We start from the raw sequence: 12,819 nt of genomic DNA, 5'->3' as shown, positions 1-12,819 counted from the left end.
AGAAGGCAGATCAAAAAGAAACTGTTGGACAGCAAGTCCCTAAGACTTAAGGAAAGAATTTCAAAGGAATATAGTGAGAAAGACAAGGTGGTGAAGACATCAGCCAGAAGAGACAAGATGAGGTACATAGAAAGGCTGGCAGAGGAGGTGGAGACAGCAGCCGAGCGTAATGACATGAAGACAGTGAACCAGAACACCAGGAAGCTGAAGGGCGACTACGGCCAGCACCATGACCTTCCTGTGAGAGCTGAAGACGGAAATCATGTCACTGTGGAAGAGGACAAGCTGAAGAGATGGAAGCAACACTTTGAGTCCATCCTAAACCGCCCAGACCCACCATCCCTAGCCGGCATTCCTGAAGCTGAAGAGGACCTTGACATCAACCTCGGAAACATCACTGTAACGGAGTTAATGAAGCCATCCGTAAGCTGAAGAATGGGAAGGCGCCTGGCGACGATGGAGTGTGCCCTGAGATGCTGAAAGCAGAAGACACAGTGACGCCGCAGCTTCTTTGCCAGATTCTTCAAAAGATTTGGGACAGTGAAGAAGCGCTAAGCGAATGGAAGACCGGCACCATCGTCAAACTGCCCAAGAAAGGAGACCTGGGGAGTGTAACAACTGGCGAGGCATCACTTTACTATCTCGCACCAGTAAGATCTTCAGCCCCATCATCCGCCAACACATCACAACAGCAGTGGATGGTATCCTTCGCCAGGAACAGGCTGGCTTCAGGAAAGGCAAGTCCTGCACATTTTCGTCCTTAGGCAGATACTTGAGCAGTCCCATGAATGAAATGGATCACTCTACGTGGTTTTTGTGGACTTTGAGAAGGCCTTCGACAGCCTACACAGAGACTCCCTCTGGAAGATTTTGCGACATTATGGCATCCCTCAGAAACTTGTCAACGTCATCAGGTCCCTGTACGAAAACTTAGAGTGCAGAGTCGTCCACAACAACCAGCTAACTGAACCATTCAAGGTGGAAACTGGAGTGAAGCAAGGATGTATCCTCTCGCAGCTCCTTTTTTCAATGGCAATTGACTGGATCATGCGACGCACCACAGGGGGAAGAATGCAAGGAATACAGTGGACGCTGACCTCGCTGCTAGATGACCTGGACTACCCCGACGATATCGGGCTACTTGCTAACAGGAACCAGGACATCCAACAGAAGACACAACAGTTGGCACTGTCAGCAAGCACCATAGGTCTCAGGGTCAACATTGGGAAGACTCAGAACATGAGAAAGAACACCAGAGTGGGCGACCCAATCACCATCAATGACCAGCCTCTGCAAGATGTGGACGAGTTCATTTACCTGGGCAGCAAGGTCACCACAGATGGAGACTGTGCAAGGGAGATCAACACGAGAATCGGCAAAGCCAACCAAGCCATCGCAATGCTAAAGCCCATCTTGAGGACCACAAGTCTTAGCATGCACATCAAGCTCCGCATCTTCAAGAGCAACGTTCTAAGCGTCCTTCTATATGGGTCTGAGTGCTGGAAGACCACTGCTACCGTCGAGCGCAAACTGGAAGTCTTCCAGAACAAGTGCCTACGACGGATCATGAAAGTCTTCTGGACAAACATGATCACGCACATGGAACTGCGTAAAAGAGCTGGCGCAAACAGCATCGCGGAGACCATCACTTTGAGAAGATGGAGATGGCTAGGCCACGTCTGCAGAATGGCACCCGACTCGCTACCCAGGGTGGCACTGAGATGGACTCCACAGGGGAAAAGAAATCGTGGACGATCGAAAGAGACGTGGTGCCGAACCGTGGAGCGAGAGCTCAAGAACAGAGGCCTCTCTCTACAGACAGCACCCTTAACAGCAGCTGACCGACCATAGTGGCACTCCCTTGCCGTCGCCTCAAGCACCAGACGGCGCAGAGAGGATTGAATGAATGAATGAAATACGGTTCCCCAATCGAGCCTATTATTTTGCTGCTACCCTACAATATTTTATTCAAAATTAAAAGCCAAAAAGAAAAAAATCGCGGTAAAATTAAAATTGGAATCGAGGAACGGTTTTTAGCCTAGCCGACTTTTTAACGGAGTGCGACTTACGAGCGCACTATTAGCCTCATTGTCGATGCGCTTTACATATTAAACGCAGACGCAATCAGTGATTTTTTTTGCCAAAATTACTACCGATATTTGGCTGCTTCCCACTTGCAAAAATTGACGTTTTGTCCCAAAAATCGGACCAAAATTTCCCATAAAAATACAGAATTTCCCAATATACCCAATAAGATTACAATGTCATTTAGTGATAATGTCTTAGAACGAGTGCCGATCGAGCTTGTCAAGTCGTCGCCGAACGACAACTGACTTACGTTTTGGTTCGCAAATGTAGGCGAATATATATCGATGCTATCCAGTTTCCACGCATCTCTCTATATATATTGTGGATGGTACCGACGATAGTGTCCCGATTGAGCACGCTTGTTTTTACACACCTCCAAGCTGGCGGCAAGCAGAAGAGAAATTGCGATGAACGGCGAAAATGATAAATAGCATTCAAATTTACAACAGATATCAAATGGTTATTAGGGAATAATTTAATGCGTGTGTTGATTAACGCAAAATACGACGTTTGAGATAAAAACCAACAAACATTTATTAAAAATCTGCACAGTGAATGTGTGTCACTGAAAAGAGTGTTGGAAAATTGAAGTCCAGTCTACTCACAACGTTAAAGCAATTAAGATTAGTATCGTTTGAAAATGGAAAGAGACAAACATGATTTGATTTATATGTTCAGTGGATCTGTGTATACTCAGATTCATGTGCATATTCTGATTTATTATGTATGTAACGCAGTACAGTTTACTGAAATAGCACTGAGGTTGTCAATTGCAAGATATTGAAAGGTAAACAAATTAAATATATTATTTTAACCCCATGTAATACATCATTAACACAACAAGAACACTAAAGCGTGTTTGTTCATATTTGTTAATGTTTTCCCCATATGATATTTAATCTTTAAAAAATACTGCATAAAACTAATTCTCTTAAAGAGGTTAACTAATTATGATTAAATGATCTATAGATTATTGCAAGTTTAATATGCATGTGGAAGGATATTACCTATACATAATCTTCATTGTAAGAAGACATTAAAGCAGCACTTTATTAAATAAAAATGCTGTCAAACATGAACCTAAAAGCAATTTTAATTCTGTGACATAAAATCGTATTTATAATGCTTAATGTTTCCCAATTTCATGGTTTATCGCGCTATTTGTCCGAATTTCATGGTTTATCAAGCAAATTTTTTCCAATCCAAATGACTGTAAGAAATAAAAGTTAAAAAAAATCACTGGCCAATGGAGAAATAATCTTCTTCGTCAATTTTATTTAATGTATTACGTAAATAGTGCGACCATGCTCCGGAATTCAGGGCTTTTTAAGCCGTCAGTTCCAAGACGACTTTAAAAAAAATCTAGTTTTAATACATGTCTATGTACGTTTATTTCTTGCCAGAAGTATTGCTGAATAGAGGGCTTGCTCTTGTTATTTTTTTTCTGTTGATGAGGGTTTGACTATTAAACATTGTTAACCTAAGTAAATAAGCCATGTTCTTCAAAGTTTTTTAGGGTTTTTATCCTTTAACATTTACAGTATTTTTCCCTTTAGAAACACATTTTTTAAGTTAGTTTTTGATATGGATAAAAAGGCAAAGAATGGCTACAGCCAAGTTGAAGCCAAGAATTGACCATTCATCCTAATCAGCAGTTAAAATGGTTTTTGACCTAGATTACCTATGCATGTAATGGGAAAAAAAGCCGTTAAACAAGATAAAGAAATAAAATAAAATGTTTTTCCTACTTACCTACCCTATTATTTTGGCCTGTAACCTGAACAACAACATTATTTTGTTTTGGCCTAATGGAATGATGTACAATCATCAAATGATCACCATCACATGGTGTGTTAAATGAGTGTCCCTAGCTCAAAAGTATGTTTTCTGCTTTAAACCTAATAGGTCACAGTTTTGTGTTTGTAATAAGATAAGCAGAAAAAAGTAACGGAGAACCTAAGGGATATTTACAATATGTGCTTGGAACCTAGATTTACTAAGACATTAATTGGTCCTTTAATCAATAGTTATCTTATACTTTTGTTGGGCAAATGTTTGGAATCAGTTTTCTGTGATATGTTTTATATTCTAACTGTATTGGTTCATATAAAAAACCAAGTAATTAAATTTATTAAACTTCTACAGGTTTAGGCTGATCTCAAGAGACCAATGAGAAGATACAGTTCAGCTCCTTGATAGCATTATTCCAGGTGACCAGCGAATTATGCCAAGGCCAAGGGAACAGCGATGCGGATGCTTTAGTGATTGTGCAACGGAGTCATAATCATGAAGTAATAGTGCTACAGACTCATGGTTGATATGAACAACTATCTGCATACTGTACAGTCTGTACTTAAATCAAAGCGCTGAAGGCACTGAATTTGTTCGCTGTTGTATAATCTCAGACGCAAATCAGTTTTCAAAATTATGTTTAAGAAATAATTCGTGTACGTTATAGTTTGTTGTCGAATAACCCACGGCCGGAAGTTTAGATGCGTAGGGATTAAATCACGAGTGCGAAGCACGAGTGATTTGAAACCACGCATCTAAACTTCCGGCCGTGGGTTATTCGACCACAAACTATAACGTACACGAATTATTTCGATTCTAACACGATTTTTACTAAAGATTTATAGAATGTATCTTATTTTTCTTGCATACTATTTTATGTGAAGCTCCGCCCATAAAAATAGCTTTCGGCTGTTCTGTCGATCAGATCTCCGCCCTTAATAACAGCCAAACTGGATGGAAAAAACCCATTTCATTTCTCACGTTTGGTTAACTAAGAACAACAACTTGCGTAAACTAACATGTTTTCATTGTACTCTTTAAATTAACACAAGAGTGTTGAATCTACAAGACAACAACTCCGATTCGAACTTCAGCCATTTCAGTATCGAAGCAGCAGACGAACACCGTGGGAAATTGGGTCAAGTTTACGCATTTCTGTTCATAGCGTAGTATTTTGTCACGTGACTTTCATTCATAAAATACCGGATTATTACGCTGGTGGAAAATGTATCGGCATGTTTTGTTTAGCTACAGCGCGTGCTTTCAGTGTATAAGCTCCGCCCATAAGTTATTGCAGAATAACCCACGCTTATTTTCCTTCTTTGTCTATAGAAAACAAGTCACGTGCCGTGTTAGAATATAGCTTTTTATATCGCAAGTTTGAAATGGCCATAACCTATTCAAATTTATAAAGAGTGTGTCTTAAAACGATGTTTTTTTTTTTAATCATTGATACAGCTAATCAGTGTACACAGGCTAATCTTATTTGACATGAATTAAGCCCCGTTTTCCCTGAAAGCAGCCAATATGTACAGATTTCAATGATAAACACTAGACTGGCCAACGTTGTCTTACAAGCTGTTAAATACACACTATGTAGTGTACCAGTGAGAACAGGCAGATGCGGTGGTTAGAGCAGACGCGTTTAGCATTTATTGTCTGCTTAATTTTACTGCAGTTATCCACACAGACAGTAACGGGTTACGGTTCCTAGCGTAGCTGAGCCCATACTGATTTGCTAAATTGCGTCTGCATTATTTGTGAGCTAACGCTCAAAAATAAAAACTGATGAATGAGGGCCTGTTTAAATTATTATCACAAAATTAACTGAAAATCTTTTCATTTCAAAGGCTTCCCAAGTGTTAAGATTAATATTGACATAAAAAAACAATCATACTTAATGTTAAACTATATACATGGTAATTGCTTTCTTGTGTTTGTGTTACCTAATCAAGCTGTTGCATCAATTGGTTTGAAAAAACTTATTATTGTAGTAAGTGACCGACCAACTAGTGGACAAAGTGACTTACGGACTATTAAACTAAGTTACTTACTGCTTATTAGAAAAAGTTACTGACTGATTGTTAGACCAAGTGACTGACTGATTTTGAGACTAAGTGACTGAGTGACTATGATATCAAATGACAGGGAATGGCTGACTATAAGACTTAGTGACTGACTGACTATAAGGCTAATTGACTGATGGGCTTTAAGACTATGTGACAGACACACTATTTGACTAACTGACTTGCTTACTATTATACTAATTGACTGACTAACTATTTGACTAAGTTACTTACTTACTATTAGGTCATGTGACTCACTGTGTATAAGCCAAAGTGACTGACTATTAGGCTAAGAAACTTACTGATTGATAGACTAAGTGCTTGACTGACTTTAAGACTAAGTGAATGACTGACTATAATACTAAATGACTGACTGACTATTAGACCAAGTAACTGACTTACTATAATACCATGTGACTGACTGTCTTTAAGACCAAGTGACTAACTGGCTGTTAGACTAAGTGACTGACTGACTGTGAAACTAAATGACTGACTTACTGTGAAACTAAGTTACTGACTGACTATTATAATAAGCGACAGATTATAAGAATATGTTATGGATATACTATAGGAATATATGATTTGACTAACTGACTTGCATGCTATTATACTTAGCATCTGCCTGACTATTACACTTAGTTACTGACTTACTATTAGACCATTCAACTGACTGTCTATTAAACCAAATGACTGACTGAATGACTATTAGACTTAGTGATTGACTGTTAGAATGAGTGACTTACTGTATATTATACTAAGCAACTGACTGACTATTAGGCTTAAATACTAACTCACTGTTAGACCAATTGACTGACTGGCCAGACTCAGTGACAGACTGACTATTATGCTAAGCGACTGACCATAAGAATATGTGACAAATATACCATAAGAATATCTGACGGACAAACTCGTTGACTTACTGACTGACAAAATAATATACTAAGCGACTCACTGACTATAAGACTAAGATACTGACCTACTGTAAGATCATGTGACCGTCTGTCTATTAGACCAATTGGACGACTCACTATTAGATTAAGTAACTGACTTATTGTTAGATTAAGTGACTGAATGACTATTTTACTTAGTTACTGACTAATAAGCCAAGTTACTGACTTGATATAAGACCATTTGACTGACTGTTTTATACCAAGTGACTGACTTTTAGACTAAGTGACTGACTGTTAGACTAAGTCACTGACTTACTATTAAACTAGTGACTGACTGCCTATTATACTAAGTTACTGTCTATTAAACCAAGTGACTGACTATTACTTGATTGAGTCAGTGATTGACTGACTGTTAGACTAAGTGACTGCCTAACTATGAGACTGACTGTCTAAAATACTAAGTGTCAGAGTGTTAGAGTAAGTGCCTGACTTTCTATAAGACTTAGTGACTGACTGACTTGTACTGATTGACTTGTAGACTAAGTGATTGACTTAATATTATTCTCATCTACTGAATGACTATTAGTGAAAGTGATTGACTGCCTAATATTCTGAATAACTACTATTAGTGGAAGTGACTGACTAGTTGATATTTCGTTGACTGAATTACTATTAGAGTAATGACCCACTGATGATTAGATAATGTGACTGACTGAGAATAAGCAAAGGTGACTGATTGACTGTTAGACTGAGTGACTGATTGACCATTATATAAAGTGTTTTACTGTCTGCTAGACTAAATGAAAGACTGATTATTACTTTAAGTGACTGACTGATTATTATTTTATATGACTGACCAATTATAAAAAAATGACTTACTGACTATTGGACTTAGTGACTGACTGACTGACTGACTATAAGACTAAGTCAATGACTGAATTTTGGACTAAGGGACTGAAAGCCAATAAGACTCAGTGATTTACTTAATATAAGACTTAGTGACTTATTCACTGAGTGACTGACTAACTGTAAGGCTAAATGACTGCTTGACTATAGGTCTAAGTTAATGACTCGCTATTAGGACAACACGAGCCCACAAGACAATTTGTAGAAAATGAATTTCAAATTTAAATTCTCTAGAGCGGAAAAATGTTCTATTTATATTATTATGCCCCCCTTCGAAGAAGTTGGGGTATATTGTTTTGCTGGATGTCGGTCGGTCTGTGGGTCCGTAGGTAGACCAGTTCGTTTCCGATCAATTACTCGTCAACGAATCAACCGATGGGCTCGATACTTCACATGTGCATTGGCCTTGGACAGTAGATTACTCTATTAAAATTGGGGTCACTAGGTCAAAGGTTAAGGTTACTGTCACAATAAGTGTGAAAATCGTTAACGGTCAATAACTCATCATCGAATCGACCGATTGGCTTGCTACTTCTCATGAGTGCATTGGCCTAGGACAGTAGATGACCCCTATTAAAATTGGTGTCTCTTTGTCAAAGGTCACTGTAATAATTAGTGTGAAAATCGTTTCCGATCAATAACTCATCAACGAATCAACTGATTGGCCTCATACTTCCCATGTAAATTGGCCTTGGACAGTAGATGACCTCTATCGAAATTGGAGTCACTAGTTCAAAGGTCAAGTTCACTGTCACGATAAGTGTGAAAATCGTTTCCGATTACTAACTCGTCAACGAATTGAAGGACTGGCTTGATACTTCACCGCTGCATTTGCCTTGGACAGTAGATGACCCCTATTGAAATTGGGGTCACTTGTTCAAAGCCCTGTTTGGGGGGCATATGTCTCCGACCGCGGTACTCTTGTTAAAGATATTAAGTTGGAACTGATACATGACAGTAAAACCAAGTGTACAGTGCAAGTGCAATTCATTGATCTAAATTAGTTAAGTTTATGCTCTTTTTTATTTGAATTGCTTAGGCACAAAATTACTATGTATCAAAATATATCAATTAATAATAATATACTTTTAGCAGATGCCAACATGATGAAATGTAGAACACAAACAGTAAATAAGCTATTTCTAAAATGTTTTAGTTTTTTATGCCCTTAATGCCCTGTATTTTTTCTGGGTGAATCAAAACTACATCGGTATTGAAGGGATCTACAATCACTGTGAATAAATGAATCCACATAGACACAGGCAGTTTGTTGTTCAACATTATAATAGTTTTAGCTGATAAATGGTTTATCCTATTAAAACAACTTTGATTGCACAATCTTCTGTAAAAAAGGCAACACGTTTCCCAAGTAAAAATGGCCTTCCATAAATCCCTTATGTACCTGTATACAATGCGTTATTAACTAAATAGACTGTTCTCCTATTGATGAATTATATACTACTCAAAATTTGCTAAGGATCATTTTTTATAGTATATGTAATTTGAAGTTTTTATTATTAAAAACAAAACAGCTTGTGTTTTCCAATATATGAGTGCGTATTCTACATAACCAATAACCTGTCTTATCGATTTTGTTTACACAGGCTTTCTTATTTGCTCATGAAAAGCAATACCCACGAAAAAGCCATGACATTTGGCCTTGCACTTGACAAACACATTGTGAACATGCTTCAAATCTACACTTGTAGATCGATCATTCATATTGAAAGTTGTTTGTAATGACTAACTATCGCGTAAGACGACGTCTTACCTTAGAAGAAATGAATAGGGGAGTTGGAAGTAGGAGCGTCAGAACGTCACGTGGCACGTCAGCTTGGCGTTTCACAGAGCGTTGTAGCCAGGATGTGGAGCCGCTACCAAATGCATGGTAATGTTATCCCCAGATACAGGGGAGGTCGTCAGAAGGCTACTACGCAGGAACAAGACCGTTTTATCGTGGTGCAAGCCCGAAGTGATCGCTATATGAACGCCACGGCTCTTCAAATGATTTGCAGAATGCATCAGGGGTTCGGATTTCAACTCAAACCATTCGAAACAAACTGCATACTGTTGGCATGAGGGCTAGACGACCTGCCATTCGTATTCCATTGATGCACAACCACAACTATATCCAGGCACGTCTCCAATGGGCACAAAATCACATAACCTGGTCTTTAAATGACTGGACACCAGTACTCTTCACAGAAGAGTCTAGATTCTGTGTAGACTTTACAGATAGACGTGCCCGGGTGTGGAGAATAACCAATGAGCGATTCGCACCAATATGCATCGCAAACCATGATCGTTATGGTGGGGGCTCAGTATTGGTTTGGGCTGGGATCAGCATGCAGGGTAAGGCCGATCTGCATATCATTGATAACGGCACTATGACAGCTCAGAGATACGTCAGAGAGGTCTTGGATGTATACGTCCGTCCATATGTTGGTGCAATAGGCCCATATTTCTTTTTAATGGACGATAATGCCAGACCTCACAGAGCCATGGTGACCAATGAGTACCTCCAAGCTGAAACAATCATCAGGATGGCGTGCCATGCGAGGTCTCCGGACCTCAGTCCCATAGAGCATGTCTGAGGCATGCTTCATTTTGCAATATCTGCACGCCCTGTCAAGCCTTTCACAATCCAGGACCTACGACAAGCCCTCTTAGAGGAATGGGTTCGAATCCCACAAGACAGCATCTGTGGGCTTATCAGCAGCATGAGAAGGCGATGCCAATCAGTAATCAATGCCGATGCGAACCATACACGATATTGAAAAGATCATTTCACTGTTTGAAGCCTTTTACAATAATTTCAATTCTGACACACATGCACTTAAGCCTTCAAAAGTCACCCCTAGATTGATTCAGCCAGCGTCACGCATCAATGATTAATCAATACAAAAAATAAAATAAAAAACACATTCTATTATAAAAACCTGCAAAATAACAAATTAAAATGAACGTAATCCAAAATTGAAGAGTATGCGAAACAAAATAAAGAGTGATCCTTAGCAAATTTTGAGTAGTATAATCAAACATAATATGACCCTAACAAAATTTTAGTTTGATACTTTTGTTATTGCGTTATAAAAGATATGCATGCAGTTTATAGACAATCTAGTGTGTGCATAGAATGTTTTAAACAATATTGTTGCAGGATATTACATAAGAGAGTATTGCAGTTTATATTGAATCGAAGTGGTAAGTGTTCAATTATGTATTTTTAAACTGGAATTCAAATGTTTTTTCTTTATTGAAGGCAATACAACCAATAAACTCCGTGCCGTCTGATGCAATAACAAGATATGATACAAAACTATATTTGCCCGATGTATGATATGTAATGAATATAAAATGTACATATAATTGTTCAGTTTGAAAAGAACATCATATGTCGATATTTTTTAAAAACCATATCTTTAGATCTATTTGTTGATGTTGATTATCAGTTGAGCGACATCTGGGATTCCAATGATGAGACTTGTGAATTTACAACAAATCTGGGCATGGGTTTTAAAATGTGATACGACTTTGATGAAAGTGTTCAAAACAAAGTGTATTTCGTTTTGTTTTGATAATGATACCAATTTGTATATGAAAGTAAGATGTTTCTATTTATACATATTATCCGGGTCTGGTGAGGTTCTTGTAGACAACAAAAAAAAATTGTATATCCGCGCACTAAGCCATTAATATGCAAAATGTAAACATACAATATTTCTCACAAATAATCAAACCGTAGAAAAAACATTAGGATTTTTTGAGAAACTTAATGATAACTGAACGACATTTTTAATACAATGTCTGTTTCTGAATTTTTAACATTAATGTTTACTCCTAAACTTTAGGGCAACAATTATGATCTTGTTTTTTCGCAGTTTAATACTGCGTTCATTTTTTTAATGTTTTAATAAATAACATAACGGTTGGAATAATCACCAAACTGTGATTTTCTTTTCTTTTTTTTCATATTATTTAATTTTCAAACCCTTCCATCTTAATGCCAAGCCCAAACAACACGCCTTGAAATTATTGTCATAATGGGCATGAAAATAATTTATCAATAGAAAAGGCTCTGTTCTTAAACGATTGCATAATATACACAGCAACTAATATTTGTTCTTAAATGTTCCAACGGCTTTTTGATCAGAATAACCAGGTGATGATAGGTCGATTGCGAACAAATATCACATATTATAAAAAGGAATTTTCATACACACTATTTGTAGATGGCAATACATTTTTTTTGAGTTTCCAAAAGAAAAAAATCAATTATTCGACCTATAAGTTGCAGAAAAATAAGACTCAATAATAAAAATATTGCACGGCGTCGACATGTAACTGACGATCGTTTGTGTGTGTTCTGTTTGTTCTGTTTAAACACGTTTTAAAGGATTTACATCTATCAGAGAGACCAAACCCTTTGATAGCACACACCTAGTCCAAATAATTAGACGTAATCTGTCTATGTAAATCGACCTCATATCCTGAGTCTAACCGTACCCTCTGAGATGTTTAAATTACTTGATGTGTATATTTAGATAAAGAGTATGACAATCAGTCTCTGCATCTTTCCGAACTCGTTCTGTATCGATGTGTTCCCAAGTGAGAAGGCAGTTCCTGATGAGTACTCAACCGTGTACGGTAAAATGACCGAGGATTTTCATTGGCTGAACAGGTTTTGGGCGTCAATTGCTATTATATTTGCCTATAAAATAGTGAGAGTTGAGCTGCTAACTGTCGTTAATTCTTTTAGATCCGACTCTTGAAGAGGAATCTTCTTCAATAGAAATGCTACATGTAAGTGTTTAGCATTTAAATATCTTTGTATTTTGGCTTTGTTTTTCAATAGTAGTTTTCCGTGAACGTGTTAAAGAAACTAATTTAAGCAATAGCAGTGAAAGTAAAACAACACACATCGTTTGATGGGTTGCATTGTGTGATACAAGCGAGGCAATGATATTATGCATGATGTGGATACTCAGCGAGTGAGTGGCTTGTGATGCATCAATGTTAAGTCATTCACTGTAACTGTTTTCTGTTAAGTGATATACAATGCTACTACTCGAATAATA

Source organism: Dreissena polymorpha, chromosome 4 (genome assembly GCF_020536995.1).
Source record: "Dreissena polymorpha isolate Duluth1 chromosome 4, UMN_Dpol_1.0, whole genome shotgun sequence".
Lineage (NCBI taxonomy): Eukaryota > Metazoa > Mollusca > Bivalvia > Myida > Dreissenidae > Dreissena > Dreissena polymorpha.
Note: the sequence above shows the minus strand (reverse complement) of the source record.